Source organism: Hetaerina americana, unplaced genomic scaffold (genome assembly GCF_022747635.1).
Source record: "Hetaerina americana unplaced genomic scaffold, ioHetAmer1.1.p SCAF_8, whole genome shotgun sequence".
NCBI classification, from domain to species: domain Eukaryota; kingdom Metazoa; phylum Arthropoda; class Insecta; order Odonata; family Calopterygidae; genus Hetaerina; species Hetaerina americana.
Window position 1 is genome coordinate 47,261,370 of NW_027287427.1, and position 24,476 is coordinate 47,285,845.

General features: G+C 41.2%; 1 long non-coding RNA gene across 1 annotated transcript in view; it reads right to left on the reverse strand.

The window, feature by feature from the left end:
• LOC139697815 (uncharacterized) overlaps window positions 1–24,476 on the reverse strand; it is a 984,864-nt gene that overhangs the window by 877,195 nt on the left and 83,193 nt on the right. Inside the window, exon 2 of the long non-coding RNA XR_011702819.1 lies at window positions 350–369. This is a non-coding gene — a long non-coding RNA (uncharacterized lncRNA). The remainder of the gene's footprint in view (window positions 1–349; window positions 370–24,476) is intronic.

Here is a 24,476-nt window from a genome sequence, read left to right on the forward strand (position 1 = left end):
AATAATGGCGTTTAATTTATATCGTTCACTTGAATTTCAGATTCATTTGTTTATCAATTAACCTTAACTGAAAATCCATCAACCTTTCGTTTATCTCTCTACACTTTATCGGCAGTACGTCCGACGCATTGTTAATGTTATCACTATTCATTGTTTGCTGATGATCAATCATTGTCCTCACCTATACTCTCCGAGACAATATTTGGTGTGGAATTTTTGCAGTCAATAAATTTATTATTATCACAATTTATTATGTCAATACTTCATTGTGATTGCAAAAAAAACCTGTATGTACACAAACCTTGTATGACACAACAAAGGGGTGAGGCAGAAGAGCTAGGACACCAACCGTGAAGGAGAGGATGACGCCTGTAAAGCGAAGAAATGTATATATTAATTTAGTTTTCCTCTTTCTATAATGAGAGGGCAAAATGCTAAATCTAAAAACGAATCCACGTGCATTTCCGTTTATTTGCACTTCTGAATTATTTTTTTAGGATTGACTGACCTGTGAATGTCACGTGTATATTGGATTATTTTTTCGGTATGGAAGTAAACGTCAACTAAATGATATATCTGCTAAAGGTTTAACGTAGTATTTAATATTCATATCCCTGTCAATCCCTATGTTTTTTGTCCGTAACCGTTCCCTTTATTTTCAGAAGTTTATTATCGAAAGGGAGGCTTTCCCTTTCATGTTGTTCAGTCCTTAAAAAATATTTGTCATTACGGACACCGTTGCTCCCATTATTTTCGAATTGGGATCAAGCAAAAGGGAAGGCGAATCTCTCTCAACAACTCATTGCTTCGTTTGCTCACTGTTTGTGTTGATAATTCCACCTTCTCCAAGATGATGGAGCATACGTTTTCAACGCATGAGTTTCCTCTATGCTTTGTCTTATGAGAACACCAAATTATGTTATGTACCCTTCTACTCTTCAACGCTTATACGAGCACTCCTGTTTGAGTAAGCAAGCAATGTTATGCAAGATATTAATCTTTCCCTTTCGTCTGGAAATGACGTAAATTGCTGAAACGCGTAATCTTTTGTAAGTAAATTGAAATTATGTAATTTACAATTGCTATTTTCAATTTAAATATTAAAATTTTCCACTAAATCAAGCCAAATGATTTTAATTTTATATGAAATCAATGACATGGCAAAGAGTGATACCTGTCGGTGAAATTGCACCTCATTTACTCTCATTGCCAGTTTGATAGACGTTTCGTTGACCCAAAGAATTAAAGTGCAATTTAAACTCGGTTTAGAGTTAATTTCTTTGCCGAAATAAAGGCGAGCCAAGACATGACTTGGTCAGATATCAATCATTGTTTACCTAGGCCCAGACTGTCGCAGTTTGATCGATAATAACAAAATGGAGAAAATCCAAAGCTAATTTAGTTCTTGAGGGTAAATCAACGAATATACACAAGTGGTTTGCAGAGTAATGATTCATAAGGGGTGTTTTATTGATTGTCTAATGATTTCGGGGAAAGGTAGGAGGGGACTTATGCGATAGCGTATTTTTTTTCGCCATAGGTAAAGAGGTGTCTGAATTTTAGCTGTTTTTGCTACGCGAAATTTAGTTGTACTTTGAAGCTCAAAATATTGAATTTTTTTTGTAGCCACTGCACCTTTCTTTGCTGATTAAGGAGACAGATTTCCAGGAGTGTCTTAATTGGATTATGGAGACTCCAGGGGGTAATGCCACTAATTGGAGGATCGCTGAATACCCCAGGTCCTAATTTACGACTACCAGTACCAAAAATCTAAGTGCTACGTTTGAATGATTGCTGACACTTCGTGGGAAACCGATCCTAGCCTGAATTTGGGCATAGGGAGAGAAACTGGCTCCGTATTCTGAATCACGCCACTTGAGGCAAAGCTCAGCACGATATTTACCATCTCCAATCAAAACCTACGTTCTGGTTAATTAGTGTGGTAGTAGTATTGGCTCATATTTGTTATCTCCGGGATCATTAGCGTCATTGAATAAAAATTAATATTTGCTTAATTATAGTAGGATTGCATTTAGGCACTGTTTTTAATGACATTTCTGCGAAAAAAAGATAAATTTGGATGCATAATGAATGTAAGCCCCTTTGTTTTATGTTCAGAACTTATTATTTTTTATTACGGGGGGCAATGAAAACATATTATCGGAATGTTATATTGTGTAATGTCGATAAGAAATTTTACAGTTAAGAAACCATGCAAAAATTACATTGCCAGATTTAAATTGCAAAATATTTGCTTAATTTTTTATGGCCGTGGAAACCACCCCTTTCACTATAAGCTCCACCTTTTCTCCTCACCCTTTCGCGACGGAAAGGTTAACGAAACCCTGATTGGTGTTTGTTCTACGCGTGGGCATTTATACAAGGACGGTGACAAACAGCGAGAGCACTCTCGCTCCCCTTGGCAATTTCCGGCCCTAATGCATTCAGGTGCAACGGGAGGAGAGATACATATGCATCAACCGAAGGGGCCCGCCGCAGGATTGGCGGGCGGAGGGGAGGGGATCTTAGGCGGGAGAGAGGGCGTGAGGTCGACTCAGGGTTCTAAATAAAACAAAAAAAAATTAAACTCGCTCTCCAAACTCCTACGAAAACTTTCCCGGCATCAGAGAGAAAGGATTAAAACCTCACCACATCGCCCACAGCTCCTTCTTTTACTCCCACCCACCCCTCCCCGCCCAGAGAAGGGAGAAAAAGGAATCAGAAAGTTAAAAAAAAAATCTTGCATCTCACCGTGTACTTTTCCTTCGATTTACGAAGCTCGCGTTTCCTTGATCCCGCGGATTTTTTTTAGTACGTGTTTTTTTTATTTTCATTTCATATATTTTTTCTTTCTTTATCTCTCCCTCTCCTTACTTATAAGTCTCGGGAACACGAATTCTTCTCCAGGTGAGCTCCTTCATTTCAAGAAAAATATGTATTCAAGGAGATCACTTATTTTCGTGAGTCCCGAGCGTTTAAATGAGGAGGAGATGAGGGGATATTTACATCGCATAAAAGAGAAGCCGTTGGAAAAGTTTTTTTATTTATTTATTTTGTTTTTTTTTAATTTTTCCCTGAGCGTGTCAGCGTTCATATCATCTTCGCACGCACACGGATAATTCCGTGAATAAGCTCCGCGCGCACTTTAACTCGCAATAAATTGTGGGATGAGCTCCGTTCGTTTTTTTTTTCTTTCGAAAAGGCGGTCATGCAGTGAGTTTGAGAGTTGTTTCACTGTACCCACCGGCGGCCAGTCTAAGCGCAAAGAGCTGTCTCTCGCGACAACCACTCCCGAGGATAGCGCTTTTTCGCAAACTCCACTTAAACCCGGCAAAACGAACTCATACAAGGCACCTTGTTTATGCTCGCTTGCGTTTTGACAAGCCGCAACGCCGTAATGGGCGGCTATGTATGGGTTTCATGCAGGACTGCGGCCCGGAAAAAAATTCCGTCGTGGACTGCTAGGCACAGTATCTACTCGCTCGTTACGAGGTGTGCGACGTAAATCTGTGCGTCACAGATCTGAGCGTCGCAGGAATGCTGCACCACGTAATGGAGCGAAATACAGGTAGGTAGGAAAGACGGGAAGTTTTTTTGATGCACGTTGAAATGCTAGGTTACCTGAATTTTACTTAAGCAGTAAGCCCATACACTCCTACTGAGAAGGTTTTTCGTCGTTTTATCATGATTAAACATTTGAAGGAACTCCATACTTTTGTCTGCTCTGGTGAGTTATAATCCGTGGAAAGATTTTTTTTAGTATACGAGAAAAATAAATTGTTCGTGAAAAACCAAAGGAGTTTCCCGCAACAAATATCGGACAGTTGTCAATAGGGATTAAAACCAACCTTTAATAGGAAGAATACTTTGAATTAATGCATTAAGAATTGAGATATTGTCACTGATATGATTTAAAAAATCTCAGTGTGATCTAAAATGCTGTAAAAGGTTTGGATAGTCGGTACACCAGTAGAACAAGAGATTTTACTACCTTTTTTTACGATGTGTATCAAAAATTGGACTTTAAACAAGAAAAATGTCGGATATTAGGCAAGACGTCTTGTTAAAAAACCCGCAGACGAAGGGTAAATGTATTTTGTGTATTTATTTTAGTCCAAATTTGGAAGATACTTATGAATTTTTAATAATAATAACTCAGATGGTACCCCAGAACCATGGATGAAAATTGTAAGCAAAATGTTCCGAAATAATATCCCCAAGAAAACTTTTCAATAACATTTTCCACTGAGTTGTCTTTTAGCGTTTTGCACCTTACTGGCGAATTTCCGCTAATTTTCAACCTTACTGAGGTTTTCAGATTTATTTTAATCAATTTCAATCCTGCACTTTATTATGACTACTATGCTCGACTTACCTGTATATGGAAAATTTCTATCGTCGTATCAAATTTTAGATTTCTTCTTAGGCAGTTCAGTCAATAGTTTTTTTTTGAATTTTCAGTTAATCTGCAATTATATTCATACTTCTTTTAGTAATCTAGTCATCGATAATATACAAGGCGGAAAATAATGCTCCGATGCCCCTAATTGCGCGTCATATAAAGTCGCGGAAACTTCATTCCTTCTTGCCGATCTCATGAATGCAGCATTAATGATGGGAAAATTGCTAAGGAAATTCAAACAAGTTACAGAACCCGGAAGGAAATGATGCAATGAAGGAACGAGTTCATAGAATATCTAACGAAGGAGCTTAGTTGAAACAGCAGCTTTTTTGCAGTTATACAAAAATCTGTAGCTCATTCGATTCTTAACACTCCCTCCAGTGCATGTGATCGGAACTGAAAAACACTTCTCATTACGAAAGAAATCAGCGATATAAAACTTTCGAGTTTAAATTAAAAGTCGTCGAGAAACATCATTATGAATTTATAAGATTTATTATTCGAAGAATATTCTCGATTACACCGGTATTATTGTGAGGAAAATCATAGGAAAACATTCACGGAATAAAATAACAATTCACCAGACACAGTAGCCTATTTGAATAAAAACGTCATTGGGAGTTACACAAGGAAGTCGTTAATTAAACGGCTTCGCAGTTGGGACGCGTCCTAAGGATGACGGAGAGAAAGGGAAAAGTGTCAGGTGCGCCAGATAGAAGTGGGAAAAGAAGACTTGGGAGTGTGGGGAAGTAAACGTAGGCGTGCATTCCCTCCCCATTCGCGTATGCAACTATTAGGTACTCGGCTCGTAGCAGTTATTACGAGAAGCGTGATGGGCAAGCGTAAGAAAGGACGCCAGCCATTCTTAGTAACCTCCGTCGGAGATTATTATCGCTATTTTCGCTGCAATCTCCCTGGGAATGCTCTCTTGCTCAAAAGGGGATTCTCTCCTCCTCAAAAAGGCTTAATGCAAAGGCGTCCGGGGAGCAGGTTCCTCGGATGGATACGTAGATTATAAGCAAACGGGATAACTGCGAGGAAATAAGTTTCCCCGTGTCTATCCCCCTCCTCCCACTCCCGAGTAGGGTGGATTGAAGGTGTGGGGAGGGGGGGGGGAATGCGGAGAGGAAAGAGCTGCTCTAGCAAAGAGGGTTGGGTAGAAATGAAGAGACTCGGGGTCTCTTCGGAGAAGTGATTCTCATTTGCGGCGCGATGGGAGACACAAAAACGAGCCCTTAGTGCCCAGGGGGCGGGGAGTTTGCGGAAGCGCCTCACGGAGGATAAACACCGCGAGTGGAGATGGGATTAATGTCCCCCATTCCCATTCGATCCTTCCCACTCGTGGCTTCAGCGCAGAAGGCCCGGGTTCGATTTTCGACGGTGCCGCTGATGATGCGAGCTATCCTCCTTCTCTCACTAGGGTGTCCATGGCTCAGTTGTTTCACGCAAAATTCCCGCCATCATTCTGACGAAACGTCGTGTTCTTCCAGTGCGTGGGTCATTTTCCAGTAAGGCATCAGTGCCCTCTCTCTCTCACGTCCTCTCAAACTATGACTGCTGACCTATTCTAGGAAGTGAAAGCGTCTCAGGTGTTTAACGCTTAGGATTGTCCAATAAATTCATTTAAGAATTTCGCATTTGCTTAAATAATGAAATGGACGAAACTGAAAACGATATAATCCGAGTCAATGTGTTTAGTGAAACCTTCCTACAACTACCGGTATACTACCTTGATCAAAAAGTTCCCGGAATAACCACCGTGTGGCGCTCCCATCGTTCCGATTTGAGTTCTGTTTTTTTGTTAAATTGGTACATCTGTTGTTGATATTCCCTTTAAATCTTAGTGTCATAACTTGACATTTGCAAAAGTTACGTAGCCAAGAGTACACATATCTCTGTGTGTGTTGGCGATTTTTTACAATTGCAGAAATGGATTTAAATTTGCAACAACGAACTTGTATTAAATTTTGCGTAAAAAACGGATTTAGTGGCGCACGGACGTTGGAAATGTTGGAAAAGTGTTTCGGCAACGATTCTCTAAAAAAAACGGTCGTTTACCAGTGGCACGAGCGGTTCAGAAGTGGTCGTGAGTCAATCGAAGATGATGAACGCAGTGGCAGACCATCGACATCGAAAGTCGGTGAAAAAATTGATAAAGTAAAAGAAATGTTGGTCAATAACCGCAAATTAACCATCAGAGAAATAGCGGAGGACTTGAACATTGCCTATGGATCCGCCCAAGACATTGTGGTTAATGATTTGGGTTTCCGTCGTGTAGCAGCAAAGTTGGTGCCAAAAGACCTCAATTTCATGCAAAAAAGAGACCGTGTTGACGTCGCAAAAGACATGATTTGCGAGGCTGAATCCGATCCCACATTCATCAAAAGGATCATTACTGGAGACGAGACGTGGGTTTATGAGTACGACACGCAATCCAGACATCAGGCAAGTGAATGGCGTTCACCAAATGAGCCGAGACCAAAAAAAACCACGTCGTTTTCAGTCAAAAAAGAAGGCAATGCTGACGGTTTTCATGGATTACAACGGTGTAGTGCATCATGAATTTTTGCCAGAAGGCCAGACAGTAAACAAAGAGTATTATTTGGGCGTTATGAGACGTTTGCGTGAAGCAATTCGCCGAAAGAGACCAGAAATGTGGGCAGAAAACTCGTGGATTTTGCACCATGATAACGCACCGTCGCACAGTGCTATCATTATTCGTAATTTTTTGACGAAAAATGCAACAAATACCATCCAACAGCCACCGAATTCACCTGATTTGGCTCCCTGTGACTTCTTTCTGTTCAATCGAGTTAAAAAACCATTACGGGGAACGCGTTTTAGCAGCCGAGAGGAAGTAATGGAAAAATCGCAGGAAGCACTGATGGACATACCGAAAACCGAATATAAAAAATGTTTCGAGGATTGGATCAAGCGCTGGCATAAGTGTGTTGCAGTCGATGGGGATTACTTTGAAGGGGACAATATAGATTTAGATGAATAAACTTGTATTTTTAATTTTCTGAATAAATTCCGGGAAATTTTTGATCAAGGTAGTATTATGCAAAGACAGTAATATAGCAGGAGGGGTAGTTTTTTGCTATTTTCATTTATATTCTACCATATCACGTGTAAATATTTTCTATTTTTTACTTTAATTCAGCCAAAAATATCAAGTTCTTTTCGCGAATCCCTTGACATGCCTTTGAATCACCATTTCACTTTAAATTCAAGTCAAAGTTTTTTACCGCATTGGGCTAAGATAATTGCATGTAGTTCAGTTAATTACTAGTAATTTCTACACTTACATTGGCACAGTAATTATGTTATATAAAAAATTATGTCTGAATAATTTAGTCGAAGAATTCCTACTGGTAACTGATATTTATTCCTTCTTTTTAAAACGGCGTATTTTTGGTTCTTAAGAGTTCTTATGAAAAACTTTTCGAAATCTGTATTTATTTAATCCTTTCAAAGAAACTCTTTTTACACCAGTATTTGCGTAAAATGGTAAGAAGTGAGGGCTGTTAACTTTTGCTATACTAACATTTTTTTAAAAATCAAACTTTAATTGAATAAGTAAGTCACAATGTTTTTCTGTGTTGTTTAGGCACCTAGTCGCTCGTATGCTTCAGACGAACACAAGCTTCAACCAAAGAAACGTTGTATATTCCAAGAGATGTGGTCTGAGTGAAATAAAGGACTGAAGTCATGTAAGTATCCTTCAATTACTTTATCTCCAGGTTTCCTGGCAAGGATACCTAATTACCGTAAATCATGTATCCCGTTGTCCTATCGGGTTAATGTAATCATTCGCACAAAGTCTTAGATAATTGGGATTTGAGGAGCAAAAATTGCCAGAATTGTCTAGGTTACCTTCGGTGTTGTGATTTAAGATATTATTTGAAGCAAATTGATGCATGAAAGAGACAATACTGGGCTAAATGAACTATGCATGGCATTTTTAATCTCTATATTTCTTAGTTTTGCTGAAAATACTATATCCTACTTTTTATTCTATCTCTTGAAGTCCGTTTTTTCAGAGCGTTGAAATTATTGTGATTTTATATATCCATAGGCAAATGTTTAGACTTACTCATTCTGGAATTACATGGAAAATGTTTTGAAAAATAAAAAAGGCTATCGTTTTCATTTTCCACGGAACCAAAACCAAATGTTCCCCGAGTATACAGTTCGTTGCACTGCGGCAAAAGTTTGAAAAATGAGCGGAACCTCCGCATAATTTTCTCGCAAAAACTTTTCCGCTACGAGTAAGAAGTTTTATCATTCCATTACAATCATACTTTCCCTCATCGCAAGAAGGAATGGCGAATAGCTAAAAAAAAGAGCGTGCGTGTCTCAACGCATCATTAAGATTCAAGAATTAATTGATACCTCTGTACTTTCATGCTTGATCAAGTAATCATCGGAAGGACTACTGACTGTTGCCTACTGTAAAATATTTTATTTGGTTGGATAAGAATGCAACTTGGTGGAGGTCAATATAAGGGCAAGGATAGATGGTGATTGAGTAGTTGAGATGGTAACGCATGAAGAAAGCCACTCATCTACCTCTTAATGGAGAGGCCATTCTTATGGCGATGTTTTGATGTTGTTGAGAAAAAGGAAAGGAAGTCCTGTGGTGAAGCTCTACCGTGGATGAGCTGTTGTAACGTTACGTGTTGATGAACGAGAAGCGTTGGGAGTAGACTATTGTGGAGAAAACTTAGGAGGGTACGTGGGCCACACAATTTGCGGTTAACTGGGATAGAGGAGGCTTTTTAAAATGAGGAAGCAGACGGCGAGAAAACTACTAGAGGTCGAGGTGAGCGAATAAATAAAAGGAAAGCTCAAAGAAAAACAACACCGCCGTTACGTCACCAAAGGCATTGTTACGTGCGATATCGAATAATTATCTCAACGTTTTGATATTCGCAACGTTGGTAAAATTCACTGGAATAAAAAAATTTCCCTTGTTTTTTTTCGAGTGGTACACGTATCTCAGTGATGATGCATCCTCTTAACTGATGGATAGCGGCCACGAATCCAGTTGCCCGCTTCCCCTCCGAGTACAGAATAAGGCATTGATCACAGGAGCGAAATGACTGGATGAACAGCACTTCAAGTTGGAGCGATAAATCCGTCAAAGGAAAAAAGAAACCAATTAATGAAGGCGGCGCTAAGATTATAAAAATGCACGATGACGAGTTCCTTTCTCTTCAGGACAAGAAAACATCGATGCGTATCTCAAAAGAGTCCATTGTTCGGCTAATGAAGAAATCCAACGCATCGTGCCTCCACTCCACTCTTCCCCACCCTACCGTAACCTCTCACCCTCGCGCTAAATCACTCCGAGGTCAAGAAGTATGTGGGGAAGGGTGAGCCCGCGCATAAAAGAGATCCATCTCGATAATTGGCAAACGTCATTAAAAAGCCTTAAAACGATTACAGGGATAAAAAGACCATTCGCATTTCCACGTCGCCGCGCTTTTTGGTCTTGAGTCTGATGAGGCCAGCCTCTCCCGCCATTTCGCGTCCGTTGGTGCGTGCGCCTGTGTAAATGTGTTATCTCAATCCTCGCATCTCATTGGTCATCGGCCGTTACAACTTCGGCGGCGACCGTCTACTGGGGCCCAGAACACTCTTCGACCCCCTTCCCGCCTACTCTGCACCCCCATTCCCATTCCTCTAACACCCCCTTTCCTTCCCCCCCCCCCCCGACGAACCCCCTCCTTAATTATCTGATCTTCGCAGCCTCCAGCGTAAATCAAAGTGAAAGGGTCCACGGAGGAACACGAGGGGTTGGGAGAGGATGGGGGCGGGGATCGAAGCGGGCCCGGTCCGGGGTGGGAGTGCGCAGTTTTAAGATCGTCCGTTGGTCCCCTCGAGCAGGAGTGCGCCCCGAACCCTCCCTTCGCCCGGCCCACCCAAAAGGTCCGTCTGGCATTGCCCACACCTTTCCAATCTCCTCTCTCCCCGCAATCCCCCCCGCCATTCCCGGGTATATCCTCGCGGGACACTCCCTCAAACATCCATCCCTTCCTTCCTTCCTTCCCGTCCCGCAATTGACCCCGCGCGCCGGATACACGCTCCGCCGACCTTTTTATTTCTCCGGGGTGGTCCGCGCGCTTAAATGAGCACGATTTCGTAATCAAGTGCACGTTTAGGAATTAATCGGGTGGGTGGGAGGGGTGGTGTCCGTTAAGAGAATCGGCTCGCGATTAATAAGTTTTCCGAAATCCTATTAGATATAGCCATAGCTCGGGACGAGTTAACGGATTTCTGGAGGGGAAAGGAGAGAGTGCGAGGTTAGAATGATTTACAATTTTTGTGTGTTGCTCCTTAAATGGTTTAGGATCATTCGAACAGGAGAATGTTTTGCCATTGCATTTTAAAATTTATAACATCATAAATATTGTCACTGAATGAGTAAACTGTGTATATGCTTACGCCAAATGCCTCTCAGTAGGTACAAACTGCCCGTTCCTACGCATAGGTGACAAATTCAGATGAAAATTATTGGACATGACCGGGATGTTTTAACTCAATTACTATATTCCGTCTGCGTTTAAATTGGTAGCGCTGAAATAAATACACTGTGAAAACGCAGATAGATGACTTACATATATTGCGTGACAATGAATTTACACCGTTGGGCCTAATGAGTTCATTATAAGCTAACATCGTGTGCTGATTCCAAAAAATTATGAATGAAATTTTAAAGTTCAGCTGAAACGGATGGTCGAAATTTAAACGTTTAAACGAAAAATTGAAGTTAAAATTCACTCCAACCCGCAAATTACTATTTTACTGATAAATAGTAGAAAGAATAATTTATGAAAAGTAGGAAAATCATTTTCTTTTTTTTTTAATTTAAGACTATATGAATTGACGAATGATGCTGAAGTGCTGTGAAAATCTTTTATGGAAGATCGTTTTTGGTAAGTACTTACGTTATTCGTAAACGTTTGGGAATTTAACAAGCTTGCTTGATGATTTCAACTTAGGAAACATCAAGCTCAAACATTTCACACAGTATTTCATTGTGGCTCAGGAAGCTTTTCATTACGGAATTCGTCGTGGGATTCGTAACAAAACGCTGTTATTTCAGACGGACTTGTCATCAAGAATACCATCTCTGTAAACATACCCGATCGAATTTGAGAACGCGCAATATTTTCATGAAGAAAGAGTAGCCCTTTATCCATTCCGTATTTGAACTCCCATCGCTATTTATCTAGAAAGAAAAACAGTCGCACGCTTTGAAGACGCTGAGGAATACGGCTCCAGACTTGTACAACGAGAAAAAGATGTGCACACGGGATTAACTTGAATGAATTTCACGATTATGACGAAAGCTCTTCGAATCGCGAAGATGTTTTATTCTGTGCCATGTTTTCCGGATCCTAATGTATGATATTTAAATATTAGAAGTCCCTTCTAAATTTTAAAAAATTGCGTTTGTTAAAACAAAATCCTTAGATGACATTCAATGCGGTAAATCCCTCAATGATTCAACTAGACTCTTATGAGGTGTTTTCTCTGCCTGAATGGGTGCTAAATATTATAATTTTTTGCATTCTGCTTCCTATTTACGACTTACTATGTCCCACTTGTTCAGTTTTCATCCCTTTTATTCACAAAGCCTCAACATAGGCATTTCAATCGATATTCCTTTTCAGCGTCGTATGAAACCTCATGCCTAAGGTGGAATTCAAAGTCATGGCTTCGAAGTTGGAAGGTTCAAAGGATTCTCTAGAATTCTGCATTAAATAACAATGGAAAATATAGATACAAGCAAAATTACAATTTTAATAACAGCATTTCTTAATCCAAAACAATCACTTATTTTCTTGCTTCAAGACATAAAAACTAAGATTAATGTTTTTTAAGGATTAACAGGCTTAGCGTACTTTAAAAAATGATTAAATACATTTCACACCAACTTGACTTCTCCCAAGGAAAATAGTTTTCTTTTGATGCAAAATGCATACATATTGAAAATAGGAATAAATATGGGTGCTCACAAGTGTGTGTTATTTACGAGAGCATTTTAAAATAGACGACTAATCGCTAGCAATTTCCGTAAACGAGACACGAATCGAATGAAATCTAGATTAAAATGAAATTTTAACATAAAGTAACGCGTTTAACTCTCATTTAAAACTACGAGCTCGGGTATATAAAACGAGAATGGGTTTCTTCCTATTTCTGTTCCCATCGCTTAGGTACCATCAAGGAGTATTAATTGAAGAGGTCACGACATTCAACCGACCGGCTTAGTAGTACCCACCAGTTCCTCTGCAGCCCTCGCAATTTTCTTCTCCCGAGAGATTATTCTGCCCCTACCTCCATCCCCTTATACCGACCGCATCCTAAACCTTTTCTGCCTCCCTGACGACACCACGGGGGCGTCTGTATCTTTATGGCGCCATTCGCGGAGGTATTGTTTGAGCTCCCAAGGGTGAACGAGACGGTCCGCAGGCTTCAGACACGCAGAGCTAACAAGCCACGCGGTTGGAAAGGCGTACTTCTTAATTTTATTGGATCCATCTATCTATAACCAGTGGTTCTTCCCGCGGCGCGATGAAATTGTCCGGTAACGGCGGGGACCAATGCCGGTGGGGAAGCGGGGAGGGAGGGAAACGACGGCGGCGTGCATTCAGAAATAATTCCGGACCGTTTAATTTGGCCGCAGATTTGAGTTTACGGCTTCTCGAGGTTCCGTTTCAATGTCTGCATTATATGAGTCCCCGGATAGGCGATAAAAGGGAGAATGCTGGTGCCGTTTTTACGCCGGCCGCGTTTAAATGGGCAGTTGAAGTAAGCACTGCATCAAGAGTGGGCAGTTATCAGATGTTGGACTCCCCGGAGGTTGGTATACATTAGGTTAAAATATACGATGCCGGCTTTCCCTCCGGGCAAAGTTTTCTTATCTTTTGCGAAAGGTATCTGCCTACTTTTAGGACTCAAGCGTGGTAACAGTAGGGGGGCAGGGAGAAAGTAGAATACAGTGGCCTTTCATTCATTTCCCTGCCGCGCGTATGAGGTTAAACCTTCCTCTCAAAAGTTTTCGAAACTGAAAACTAATGTATTTTATTGCGTACAAAATGCCATCGCTCCGGGAGATATTTGAATTTTAGTGATAGGGTAACCTTAACGACTAAGGAAGTTTAACGGCTTTCAAAATGAGTGGGAGGAGAGTTTGAAAAAAAAATGTACGCAGTTAAAGAGTTTTCAACGTATGGGATTCCCTTTTCTTTCATTAATGGACACTTTTCGCCGTTGAGAAAAAAGTTATCTTGGGTTAAGAGAAACCACAAAAATATAGCCACTGTGTAAAAATGGAGTCTGCGGACCGTACCGTGAATTTACATTCGGCGATAAACGCTGTGAAGGATGTATAGTATGAGCATCCTGCACAGCATAGGCACTCCATCGTTGTAAACTTCACATCGTGATGACACGTCGATAAAAACACGCTCGATACTTTTCCGCACCGTCTTACCGGCAAATCAAAGTGTATCCTAACTCAACACGTAGATTATGGTGCTTTGAGCTCTCAACTCCCATCTCTTTTTTTTTATCTGTCAGGTTTATTCCATAAACAACCGAACATAAAACGACATTGCATTAACGCTCATAATGGATCAAGGGGTATACTTTACTTCGAGGCTCGTCTCTATGGCAATTCCAATCGGGCGTAGAGGAGGAACATGCTAAGGGTTATCTAGAGGACAGATCAGACGTTTTAATGAGGAGAGAGGGGCGGTGGAGCCATTAGGGAAAGGTCCCTGGAAGGAGATGGCCCGAGAAAACGACTTGGCTTACGGGGGATGATCTCAACCGGACTATAAGTATTTAACCTCGGCTAACCACTTACAAATGAATGCAAAAGTTAGTGATATTTTACCTTATCTGGGTCATTTCTTATGGCGGGACACGTCGTAGTCTATCGGGCAAGCTAGAATCCTAAATCGAGCGCATATTTTAATGCCCAACTTGCTATGCACCTGAGAAGGGTCAAACAGTTGCGGTGCAAGCACGCTTAAAGTGGATTTAATCTGTTGCTTCTATTTCCGAGCGAAGATGAAGTAATAGATAGATATGTGGGCAAATTCTTATGTTAAATACACCATTTAAATAAAAGAGCCCCGAGGTGAAAGTAGGTAATCGGTTATTGGTAGAAGAGTGAATCTTTTATTTCCCTTCGGTTTACAAGAATCTACGATCCGTCTATAGAAGACACACAATGTGGACAGGATTGATTAACGGTTGGTACTCTTTGAGCAAAAACACGGAGAAAAATCTGAGGTAGAGATGAGGGTCGAAATTTTATATGACCCAGAAACGTGGTATTTGAGGAAAGGGGTAAAATGAAGAAAATAAGCTGAAACCGATAAGGAAGGAGTAAGAATTCGGAGGAGTAGTTGGTGAAGTGGGGATTTCTTAGACGGATTTGAAACAGAGTAGATAAAGTGTATGTAGAAGACATTGAAAGAAAACAGGATAATTGAAAGGTAATGAGATATTGAAGAATGTAATCAAAGGAAGAATAGCGAGTGATAGACAAGGGGAGGCAGGATAAGGATACATAGGGATGGACGGTATAAAGGTATAAATATTCTATGATAGATTGAAGAGGTAACTTTTTTAGAGAAAAGGGGGTAATACCTATACAATTGTTACATAAATGTTCAAGAAAGCAAAAACATTTGGCGACAATTTTTATGGATCGTATCAAACTTATTTAAAATCTGTGGACTGCCCACGATAACCATGTTGACAAGGAGTTAACAGTGAAATATTACATGCATTGAATATAGTATTGGTGTCAATGGAAATAACAGTCATTCTGATATAAAAGTCTTATGAAAAATAAATGGAAAAATAATTTCGATTAAAAGATACACCAAACAAGGAACATGTGTAATTACAGTATGATGAACAATCAATATATCACATAGAAGTGCATGCCATCTTAATATTCTAAAAGATTTTGTTTTCATTGATTTTAGTCCTTATGCTACATTACAGTTATGAAATGACTTCATTCAAAACTACGTATTATTCCTGCGTTTTTATAAGGAGTTCCTTTTTTTCTTTACTTTTAGAAGGAAGGTCTTTCGCAGATGTAAAATCTCCAATAAGTTTCCGGTATCGTGACGATATATCGTCACTTCTACCTTTACGCAGAAAAATACGGCTCAGTCTGGCAATAAATTAACAACTTTTAAAACTAAACTGACTGATTGATACGTTTCATCCCAGAACACAGTCGTGTTTCGCCTTGACGTCCAATCGTCACAGCTCTGAAGAAACTTGCGGTCATAAACTTTGAACGGAGACGGAAAGTTAAAAAGAGGATTGATTTTTTTCCGCGATTCCTTTCAAGAAAAAAATATATTGAGATTGCGTGAGTTCTGGAACGAGTTTTCAACAAGGTAACTTCCAGGGCAGTCTTCCTTCCCCTTTGCCTCTGAGTTAACGACGGTGTTTCTGACGTGCCGGGACCAACGCGTGCAATTAAGAACAACAAGCTTCGAAACCCACCTCCTACCCCCTTTTTCCCTCTTTTCAGGAGAAAAAAAATACTCGTCCTTTTAACAGGCCACACTGCCACGCGTCAATGTCCTATGGGCCTGAACGCAAAAACAAACGCGAGCCCGCTGAAAGACTTCGACCAGGGGAGCAGGATGCCAATCTATAAAAGCACGGCGAGGAGAGGGATGAGGCGCCCGGAGTAATTGCATATCCTTTCGCTGCGGAGGTGGAAAAATAGACGAAACGGCTAAAAGGCAAGCAAACACAAAAAACCTTCCCAACACTACCTGCTCTCTCTCTTTCCTCCCACGCCCTCTTTCCCTCTTCCACCCCCCCCCCCCATCCCCCCACATTCGAACTTTCATCCCCCCCTTTTTATGCCATTTTCCGGCTCTCCGACATTTCGCCCCGCGGCTTTATTGAGTTACCCAAAATAAAAAAATAAATAAATAAAGGTGAAAATACAAAAAAAAAGACCACGTGAAATTCTTATTTTTTCATTAAAAGGGCGCGCCTCTCGCGGCCTTTTCTCTCACCACCGTCCATGCTGACGTCGTCGCCGACTGTGGCGGCGCCTGGCGGAGGCGGCGACAATACACTTTAGTTGCACACACACGCGCTCACATACTAGTATACCCGGTGCTAACCCGAGCAGACAATGAAACCAATTTGTAACTCTTTTTTCATGGAACTTTTAACCTTTTGATAGGGTTAAAAAGGCGCTGAGAGAATGCCAGGGTGCCGGGGGTACTTGAGGGTGGGATACGCACGTTAAAAGGGAGGTGGGGAGGGTTGAGCGAGGGATAAAAGAGAGAATTTGTTTGGAAACTCGTCGGTCAAAGAGCACGAGAGAATATCCTGATGGAATGAATAAATGATGTTCGGTGCGTGCATTAAGATGCAGTCAGGGAAGTGGGACGAAACTGTTTTGGGCTAGAAAATCTGATGACTTGCTAAGGAGAGGATAAAAAATTGGGATGTTACGAACAGCAAATTTCCTTCACGGAAGCAACAGAACAAAAGGCCACAGGGATGCATTACGCTGTAGCGCTATAGGTACTGTGACCTCCATAAGGTAAACATGAAACCCTAAACCTTGCATAAACTTTAAGTTCACCATGTATACCTTCCGCGGGAGTTTGGTCACTATTAAAATCGGCTTATCGGATGTGTCAAGTTATTTTCCCATCATATTCCCACGCACTAAGACAATACTCTCATCCCTTAAAATCTCTAAAGGATTAATTTCCGAAGGTGACCCACTAATGGAGGTGACCATACTTACAACGCATCATAGTTCAGTATTTTTATCACTTTTTCCCTAATTGCATATCTTTTCTTCATTTTTCAACCATTTAATTACACAGAGACTTTTATAAACAGACAATTTTTATCTTTATGATAATTAATTTAGGAAATACTTGATTAGGAATTACGTATCCAGTGTCGATTAATGCGAGACATGAGATAGGGTAGCTGCAGAGGAAATCGTATTGGAATGAATGGAATTATGGCAGTGCAGCAAAGTGATGGCGATTTTATACAAACTGCAACATTTAAAGGAAAATTTAATAAAACATATTAAATCAGAATCCGTCCGTCATTCTTTTTTTCGATGACTACTTTAGCATTTACAAATGGTTTGTTGACATTAATAGACCGTTCGGGATTATTTGTTAGTCAGGGATAGATGTATTGCTACTAGAAAAAAATTAAGGTAGGGATTTTTAAAAATGTAAAAATTTAAGGTAAGGCATGTGCCCAGGTATGGATATCAGTCTGTTAAGAACAAAAAATGTAAATCTTTTTCAGCTGAGGAGGATATAACATTAACAGAGAGAATAGGTAAACATTTTGGATCAGAAGTCTAGAAGCTTTAGCATACAGGGTCTTTTGCCTACTTTGACAGGAAGCGGTATACGCCAAATGATGGTTTACAGCAATTAAAATAATTCGCTTTCATTTCACTTTAATACATAGGATTCATATTTGAATTGATGTTGACTGGCTGAATTTGAATTGCTAATAACTGCAACGACAAAATCGATGGCGAAATCGTTTTCACGTTGACGCTTTATCGCAGTGATCAGTGACGAGCACCTGAGAAGCGGAAACCAGCGATGGGAACACCGATTCCCTCTCATCTTTGATGGTAATTTGTACATTGGCGACATTGATCAGAAGTGAGGTAGGACTACAGCAAAAGCATAGTTTACTTCATGAGTCTACTGAACAATTTGAAAAAGGCACAACTCCCTTCAGAAAATTGAATACTTCAAATCAATGCATTTAATGAGTCTCTTCGTTCTAATCGTACAACTGATTTATCGGTTTTACATCTAGATATTTAAACGACCTTAGTATAACTGTCTAATTTTATGACAATAAATACGATACGTAAAACACCATGTTTTTACGTTTGACGGTAGCCGTAACTAGAGTACGTATGTTGGTGTCTGCTTGATTTTCAACTTCTTACGTGGTTACGTATTCATTCAGCGTAACCCTGGTAACCAACCTGCTCCCGGACGTTTATCGGTCAATTTTTTAACAGTACACAACTTTCTAAATGAATGAATATACGCTGTGGTAAATTTGTCAAATCTCATTTTAAAATAATTTATTTTTACTCATCCCTTTATTATGATGGCATTTAAGAATGTACTGAAATCATGATCAATTACCGATTTAAAAAAAATATCAAATGGTTGATTTACCTGTTTCTTCCCACTCTCTTGGCAAACACGGACCAATCCTTGATTTGATTATTCTGGTTGTGTTCTGTTATTTACGAAATTGGACCTAAAGAGGATGAAAAGTTTGACCATAATGTCTCGGATGGTTAGTCAAATCGTCCCACCACTCGTCGGATACCCACGGTGTGATTGTTGCAGTGCGGCGACGAAAAGCTTCAAAAAAAACCTTCGGGAGCGTCACGGGCCGACGAGAAACACACGAACCGGAACGTGCCCGCAGCGGGGAATCGAGAAGAACGAAAGACGAGACGGATTCACCGCCGCCGCGACGTGATGCCGCAAATTTACATTCGAACGACGACACCCCCAACCTCCCCCCCACCTCCGGATGTACAGTGGGGATGGGCAAAAAAAATATGAAGGAGGAAGAACGGATGAGCGCGAATGGAATCCATTCAAACGCTACCCCGCACCCCGACCGCGAGGAGTAGGACGTGCTTGTGTGCAAGTGAAGAAGTGAGTGAGGGGAAAAGAGGAAAAAAATGATGGAGAATATGCGCTAAAAAAACCTCTTTTTCTCCCACACACGTGCACCTTGCATTACACAAGGAAATACTTTTGTTAGATGTGGGGAGAGAGAGAGAGAGGGAGGGATGAGGTGTTCTCTCCCAAAGGGTGTTTGTGTGTGCGGCGGGAAGGGATCGGTCGTGTGGTCTGGAGCGGAGAGGTGTCGGTAGGGATGGAGCTATGGGTTCGGGAGTGTGTCGGGGAGGGGGCGGTTTGCGTGGGGAGAGGGGGCGAATTGGAAGGGGGTGACGAGGGGGAGAGGGGTGGGGGCGAGAGGAAGGGCTCGGGGAGGAGGGGAACCGCTGAGCCGGGCACTCCAATCCCGCGCCTGATTAAAAACATTCCCAGGCGTAACCGCGTGGGACATGCGCTCTACCCAATCATGGCGGACAATCAACCGAGGATAGTACTCTTAATTTCCTCCGCCGCTCCGGCAGAAATTGAATCCCCTCCCTTCCAACCCTCCCTCACCACCCCCCACATCACCCCTATCCCCTCCCACCGCACCTTTTATACCCCCCGAAAACCCTGGTAACGCCGATCCAGCCCCGCACCCTAAAACGCGGCGGGAAACATCGCCACCCCCCCTTCCCACACACACACACACACATACACTTTCCTCCTTGGATTCAGCGCCCCGCACTCTGTGGTGCTTTTAGCACGCGCCCTTAGACCGGGTGGGGGGGGGGTCGCTCGCTCCCCTCCTCCCCCGTTCTCCCTTGCCCTGAGCCCTTTTCTCCCTTATTTCACCCGACCCTAACCCCTTTACACTTCCCCTCCCCCGCACTGCCGCTCTTCGACAAAACCCTTAAAACCCTCTCCGCTCCCTCCCCCCCTGCCTCGCCTCCCTCCCGTGCCGTCACCCGTTATAAAACACCTTCGGTTCGTATTGCGTGCTGCTCGAAGCCCCACTTCGATCACACTGCCCCAAAGCTCTCATCCCACCCATTCGGCTCATCCCCCGGAAAATCCTAGCGCAACCCCTTTCTTCGCTCATTCCTCCCCGAATCTTTCTCCTCGCCTTTGCTTCACTCCCTTTCCGCAGAAAAAGAAACCTCTGTCTCATCTTTCTTTCCACGTCTCCCATCCCCACTCTTCCTTCCTCCCACACACACGAGCAACAATCTAGAGTACACCTTCTCTCTCTCTCTCTCCCAACGGCTGTTACCGCCAACCCCCACAGGGTCTTTTGATGGTAACCCGCCCACTCCTCCTCGAGGCATATAAAATGGAATCAAGGACACACACCATTTCCCTCTCCTGCCCGCCCTTCCCCCTCCCACTCCCTCTTTTTCTTCATTTATTTCACTATCCCGTTTTCTCACACAATCCTGCCCGAAATCTGTCTCGCTTAAATGGTCTCACGGACGCCTTCCCTCTCTCTCTCTATCTATCTCTCTTGTTGTCCTTTTGTTTTCACTCAGCTCTCTCATGGTTCGCTTGCGAGTCGTCATCGAGCAGTTTTTTTCTTCCTCGTGCCTTGTGGCGAGGGATGGAAAGGAGTGAAGGGTGTGTGGGGGGGGGGGGAATGGTAATGGTGAAAGAGAGAGATAGGTGCCGGTCAAAGAGATAGAGAGGAGTGAAGAGTGATAGGTACTCAACATTTTTTTGGTTTTATTTTCACGTTCGCCCAGGGCGCGAGTCCCATTGCCTGTTCGGCCACGTGATTTTCGTGATCGTTTTCCGCTCGCCCTGCGCCGTTCCATTTTTTCCCCCTGACTCAATACCTGCTCCCCCCTTCATCCCTACCTTTTACGTCTGTTGCAGTTTTGGACCGTTTTTCATCAAGGGTCCGGATGTGTGATATTAAATGAAAAAGTTTACTTGCACGCTTTTTTGTATTCCTCGAATCATTATTTTTTCCCTCTTTCAAATGCCTAGATAAGTCATTTAGATTGATATACAATTATCACTCGCGGCAAATGGTTTAGGCGCAATAGCTTTAGCTAATTATGTAGTAATGAAAGAGTGAGAAGAAAAGGGATCCAAGTAAATTAATGATATACGAAGGAAAATATTTTCGCTGAAATCTTTACGAAAGCAACACCGTCCGATGACAGTGTGAATGATCTGTTAATTAAGAAAAACTATGCATCTCTAGCAGAATATTTGACGATGTCTGAATGATTGTTTTCTCCAGCAATAAAAAAAAATCTCTTATACGTACACCTCTGCGTTGCAATCTTCCTATCTCAAGCTCTCTACACATTTTTCTCGAAAATCATGGGATCCCGTGAACGATACATATTTACTGGATTTCAGTCAACTCTAGAACCCTTAGGCGTATTAAGTCAAACGAGTTTTTCATGGAAACGATTCTAAATTCATAGCATACTTTTTTCCTTTCTAAATTTTACTAGTCCAGAAAAATGACAAATAATGAAAACGAGTTTAATTGCAATGGATTATCGAACTCCCTGCGAGAAATCTGTACAGTTTCCTTAATATCTTAATAGGATTAAATTTTATTTCTCATGGAACTAATTATATCACTAAAGAGGACGTTACAGAAACTCTGAAGCCCTTATATATTATTTTTCCCTCAATTTGAGTGCGGCTATAGAATTTCTTTTTCACTTATCAGATCATAATGATATGAAATACAGATGGTATAAATTCAAATTATCCACTTTATCGTTCTCATTTTACTTATCACACCATTATCAGCTATTTTCATCAACTGTAATAAGTAAACTTAGAAGCATCTGTGGAAAAGCATAAAATAATGAAACCATCTACCATCTCGGCGCAAGCATGTGATTTTTCTAGTCGTGAAATCAGTGTGTTCTCTGATTGGTGAAAGACTTACTAGCAGAGTACTCTGATTAACATGAGAAATTCATCTTTTCAAACTATTTTTAAAATACCGAATGCGCAATAAGTTTTCGTTTTGTCACTCCATTTCTGAATAAAATCATTATAATCGCAATATTATGATATTTCCACTTATTTCTAAATTTATTCTCACTATTATTTCCTAACTATGCTGTTATTATTATCTTATCTAGGTTTCGAATCGAAAAAATACAAAAAAACGCTAATTCTGTTAAGTGAAACTTGTCTTTAGATTTTCTACATATTTTTTCTTTCCTGTCATCGACCTCTCTCTTACTCTCATTTAATCAATAATCCTCTTCCTATTAATGGCGTACCGTGCAACGCGGGTGCTAAGAAATTTATTCGGTATCCCTTTTCGTTGTCGCTTTATTGCTGTCGTTTACGTTGCCTTGCCAGTCTAAGGATCCTTCAGGATAAAACGGGGAACGCGGTAAAACATTGCACGGGAAAAAGATCGAAGCCGTTTCCATCCAATCGGAGTTTCAACGTCACCCTGGGTCCTTCCCTTATGCGATCTCTGCAAGCACCGGGATTTTAGTGTCGGTGGTGGAGAGACCGGGAGAGGAACAGCGTACCTAAACCGGGGACCATCCGCCGGCGTCTTTTGGACCAATTGCGGCCGTCCCGTTAGGGGGGATTTCGGCCCTTCGGTTTGTGTCGTCGGACAGGATTGGTTACCGCAAAGTCCCCATGTCCCTGGGAGCCTTCTGCTGTCCGAAAGTCGAGATACAGATTCAATCCCAGTGACAATCACTTCCCCAAACGGTGCGCTACGAACGGTGATGATCGCATGAGTAGGAAAAGTCTTAATCTTTTGGATGCTCGAAGGAATGGAACTATTCGAAGAGCAAGCGAGCATTTATCGATCTGAATTTATTCAATCAGGTCACGCAAAATCCACGCATTCAACTTGGATTCTTCAATCCTTCTTGCTCCTGTCCTGTCAACGAGAAAAAAAAACCTTTTTCTGCAATTAAATTTCACTGCTGCAGGCTTTTTCCTGTACTTTATAGCTAAGTATAATACCACGAGAATGCGCTGTGAGGTCTGGCATAAAATACAATCAAAATAAAAATAACTAAATTTTCGTATGATTCCACTATTTATCTAACACGCGGCGCAGCGTATGCGTTCACTTATACCTAAATTAGAAATTTAAGAAAATTAAATTTCGTGCCGCCTTGTAAAGAGCAATTTACAAGGATTAACTTATATTCATCATAATGCTACCAGTACGCGATTATTGAAGTATATGTTTTTTATAAGAATGAATTAACATGGCACCACCGATGACTGGAAATATGCTTTCGGTTATAAGCCACCCAGAGTATCAGGGTAGGCAATAATGAGCAAGGGATTTCTTTTGAGAATAAATTATTACGTGATGTTTGACGCTCAGTTTAATTTTACTTTTATATGCAATTGAAATGTAAATGCTCGAAAACTATAATGGTCAAAAGTTTTCCTTGTTTTACTAAGATCACTGAAGTAATGGTTTTGTCAGTACCCGAATAATGTATCAAACTCCCTATGATGAGACCCTTTAAAATGTAAATTTTGCAGGCCAAATCTTGATCCAACATAGGAAAAAGTGGTCTACAAATAATTTAATTTCAGAAAGAATGCTTACATTCAAGTGATCTACTAAAAGTTAATGTTCAAAAGTCAATGTTTCTTAAATCTATTTTTGCGAGTGATTGGGAGCAATGCAATTGTATGTGATGCGGAAATGTCATTGTATGTAAGAATATTTTGTATCCTATCTGTTTTTCTTGAGCGTATATGTATGTAGGTTCGTTGTAAGAGTGATCATTGATCAGAATTGACCGTTGCCATCAGGATAATTACCTAATGCAACGTAATTCCAAAATAAATAAATAAATATTTATTCTTCGCTCTTGATTAATCCAGGGTTGAGGAAATGTTTTGATGTTTTCATGCAAGAGCATATTATTGCAAACTAAACCTTAGCAGGATAGCCAAATGGTAGTTTGTGAATTGATGTTTTTCGATGGGACAGTGAAATAATCAGTCTCCTGGTATAGAGCTTAGAGACTCTTTCGCGGGCCGCGGCAGATCCGACCCGCAGGCCACCATAGTTTCCCCACCGAAATTCATTGACTCCTGTGGACGAGTGTAATCCCACTGGATTGGTTAAAGCTGGCGAGCTACCTAAATGCGCAGTTGCTATTTGCGCTCAGCGCTCCCCTTTCATAGTATTAGGTAATGAACTGGCTAACCTTTTGTTTTAATAAAGCATCGACCCTTGCATTCCAGAAAGCGTTAGAAGAGAGGTAAGATGAGGAGTTGATAATCTACAGACACGATCAAGAAGCAGGATTAACGAGTATTGTTTACTGTCGAACGAATAATTTATTCGTTAGGTAAACGTAAGGTGTTATCTTCAGTCGCCATCGTCCTTCATGAGA